Source organism: Akebia trifoliata, chromosome 1 (assembly GCF_017979445.1).
Source record: "Akebia trifoliata isolate Shusen 1 chromosome 1, ASM1797944v1, whole genome shotgun sequence".
NCBI lineage: Eukaryota > Viridiplantae > Streptophyta > Magnoliopsida > Ranunculales > Lardizabalaceae > Akebia > Akebia trifoliata.
In genome coordinates this window covers 28,403,522-28,407,112 of record NC_141375.1, presented here as the reverse complement: position 1 = coordinate 28,407,112, position 3,591 = coordinate 28,403,522, and the positions used below count along the sequence as shown (strand labels likewise).

At 35.6% G+C, this 3,591-nt stretch overlaps 1 pseudogene; it reads right to left on the bottom strand.

Moving 5' to 3' along the window:
• Positions 1 to 413: 413 nt before the first annotated feature.
• LOC147411470 (cysteine-rich receptor-like protein kinase 34 pseudogene) lies at positions 414 to 1,623 on the bottom strand (annotated as a pseudogene).
• Positions 1,624 to 3,591: the final 1,968 nt, after the last annotated feature.

Sequence of the window (3,591 nt, the reverse complement as noted above, 5' to 3'; positions counted from 1 at the left end):
GGGTATTATTCTACCTTCATTCCTTTACATCATGACTCATCGTCGTCATCAATCTTGAAGCCTTTGTGGTCAGTTGATAAAATCCACTTTTTCATTCAATTATGTCTAAAGCCATATGTCAATCTATCTAGCTTGGTACGAACCGACTCAAATGTGTTCATCATGTCCACTCATCAAGGACAGGAACAACTTTGTTTCTAAATCCCAAACTGTCATGGATCAAAGAAACAAATTAAGTCCATTTCATATTTCTAGCAAAAATAACCTTAAAGACGCCAAAAAGTATAACATCTCCACCACACAACTTTTATTTCAACTTAATTCGTTTTCATATTTCTGGCATCCTCAGCTAATATAATCATACAATTTGAGGGAACTATAAAAGACAATGGATGAATAGGATTCATTTAGACTTAATCGTGCAAGGGAATCTGCATTTGCAGAATATTGTATTGAGCCGCTTGTAGACTGATCCGACCCCCAATCTTTTTTGTGTACACTTGAACCCTTTCCACTCTCTGAGAAAGATGCTGGTGGTGAAGGTGATGCGAGAGTAATGGAATGGTTGTTGGTCTATCGTCTTTGTTTTCCTGAACACATAATAGTCCAATGTGGATGCATTTCATCACTTCATTTGTAGAAAAACTACGTTTCAAAGTTGGATCCATCAACTCTAAAGCTGTACCTTCTCTCCAATAGTTCCATGCCTGCAATGATATACATTAGTATACATTTGAAGCTAAAGGGTCTGTTCGGCTTCGGCTTGCCATTGTTACAAGGCTAAAGCTTTGGGCTTTTGATTAATTTAATAATAATAGTTATCAGATCAGTTGGAATGGTTTGGATTTCCTTTTATTTTCAATATATATAATTAATAAATCTTTTTTATTTATTATTGAAAATAATAAATCCAATAATCAAAGAATACCTTGTTTGTAAGAAAGTGGCTTTGAGGTCCTATGTTAGTAGAATTTATATACCCATTATCAAATCATTTTTTATTTTACCGACTTTCTAAATAGTTTGGAATGTGTGTTTTCTCTGTCAATAAGACCATTTCATGGCATAATTTAGCAATTCATCGCCCTCTGCTTTAGTTTTACTAAACAGTGAACTGTTAAAATAATAAATTACTGATATTGGAATTTCACAATTTTGATGAATGTATAGTAATTCATCCTTGGTTGTAATCCAGCTTACCCATTTAAAAGGATAGAATATTTCGTTTGGAGATTCATACTTACATGGCTAAGAAGGTATCCGGAAGAACCCAATCGTTTGAAATTGTTAATCTTTTGACCACTTACAATTTCCAAAACCAAAACCCCGAAGCTATACACATCTGATTTGACTGAGATTATTCCATGCAAACAATACTCAGGGGCCATGTATCCACTGCATTCATACCACTAATCAAATATTAAGATTCTATCAATGACAAGGCACGTGTACAAGTAACTCTAATTAATTTATGATTTTGTTCAAATAATATATATGATTCTATTCTTTAATTTGATCTGAACTACTAAAAATATTTCTAAAGAATTCATGTGATACTTACAATGTCCCAGAAATCCTACCTGTACTGCCTTTTGTTTGATCAACATCAAAAAGCTTTGCCATGCCAAAATCTGAAATTTTGGGGATCATCTCCCCATTTAACAAAATGTTGTTAGTTTTGAGATCCTGATGAATAATCCTAAGTCGAGAATCTTCATGAAGATCAAGAAGCCCTTGATAAGGTCCCAATTATTCGATTTTGGGACCGTAATTACACTAAGATTACCATTGCATAAATGTTAGTTCCTTTAAATAATTTCAAAATTATTTTATTTATCAAAATTAATAAAGCTAATGATATATTATTGTTAATTGTAGCGCACGTGGAAGTTATCAAATCGCGAAACAATTACGGTTACAATACACGAGCCGAAATGAAGCATCCAGAAAAATCTCGAAGGATTTGGCCGCCACGTCACCGCCCCGCGGTTAGCCAAGACCGCGCCGCGGTCATCTCGAGGAATTTTTCCTCGAGATTTGCACAGAAGCTTCCAATTGCTTCGGTGGTTGTAACTGAATGGGTAGTTCGAAGCGAATCATCCGAAAAGTTAACCCGATTACCCGAATACGAATGTTATAAATTGGAGGGTTGATTTTAGAGAAGGGGTTTTCTCTTGGCTATCTTCTTCTCTAATTTTTGATTTTTTTTCCTCTTTTTAATCTTCTTTTATTCTCTGTAATTTTCCTTTGGGTGAGATCTTGAGTGTAGTGAGAACATCAAGAGGAACCATTCATTGTTTGTGTAATTGTTGGGAGAGCTATAAAAGAAGAATTTCGGATCGATCAACATCTTCATCTTCTTCACCCATGTTCTTTGATCTTTTATTAATTTCTACCATTTTTATTTCAAAAAAAAAAAAATTATTTAGTTTGCTTTTATTAAAATATTTAGAATTCTTCTTAATTTTATTTAATTATGTTGTGTTGAAACATGTTGGGAGTCTCTGAGAAATTCAAGGGCATTGGCAACATGATGCAAGGCTATGGAATTACAAATTGAAGAGGCCGTGGCATCTATTCATTTACAGCCGTGGCATCTAACGAAAACAACAGGTCATGTTCTGACAGTTTGAAGATGCCATGGCTTAACTCTTTTCAGGCCAAGGCATTAGTCCATAGCAGAACTGATCAGAAATGTTAAAAAGGATGCCATGGCTTAACTCTTCTCAGGCCAAGGCATTAGTCCGTGACAGAACTGATCAGCAACATAAAATGGCGGGCCACGGCATGATATTCTAACAGGCCTCGGCCCTAACTCGTACCCACATAGAAAAGGGGTATATTTGCCCTACTATTTCTATTGTTACCCAATTTCACAACCAACAGTCTCTTCGTGCCTCAACGATAGAAAACTCTTCATCTCTCTTCCTCTTCTCCAGCATTATTTTTATATCTCCCTCTCAATATCCAAGGGTGTCAAAAGAGAGATCAAATCCGTGAGCACGATTTCACCAAATTTCAATAGATATTCCAACTACTCTCTTTGCCAATTTGACCAAATCAAGTGGGGCACCATCAGGTTTTGTCTGTAAGTCTTACATTCAATTAACCTATGTTGCGTATTGTGAATAAATATTTGATTATTTGGATTGAAAAATTTGAGTTTTACTTACACTTGTGGTTGTTTGAGAGTGTTTGATGGATTTAATTGGTGATTGGTGATTGATGTTGAATGATTGGTGGAGTGATTGATGTTGGAATGGGTGTGTGGATTGTTTGATTGGTGGAGTACTATATGCTGCAATATGTACGGTCCTTTGTGACAGTAGCTGGTATTACTAAATTTTGGGGAGATCATTAAATTTTTGTGCACGCCAGGTGTTTGTGAAAAAAATTCAATGACAATGAGAGAGGTTGAGAAGGTTAAGTTGCTGAAAAGTTTGGGGGTTGGTTGATATACATGGTGCATGCTGGATATAATTGAGTGTAGTTGCTATACTTGTCACTTCGACTGTGGGTGATTGGGTTACGATTACTTCTTGTGGAGTCTTGATTTTTGACCACCGGTTGTGAAAAGTAATTGAACACAAG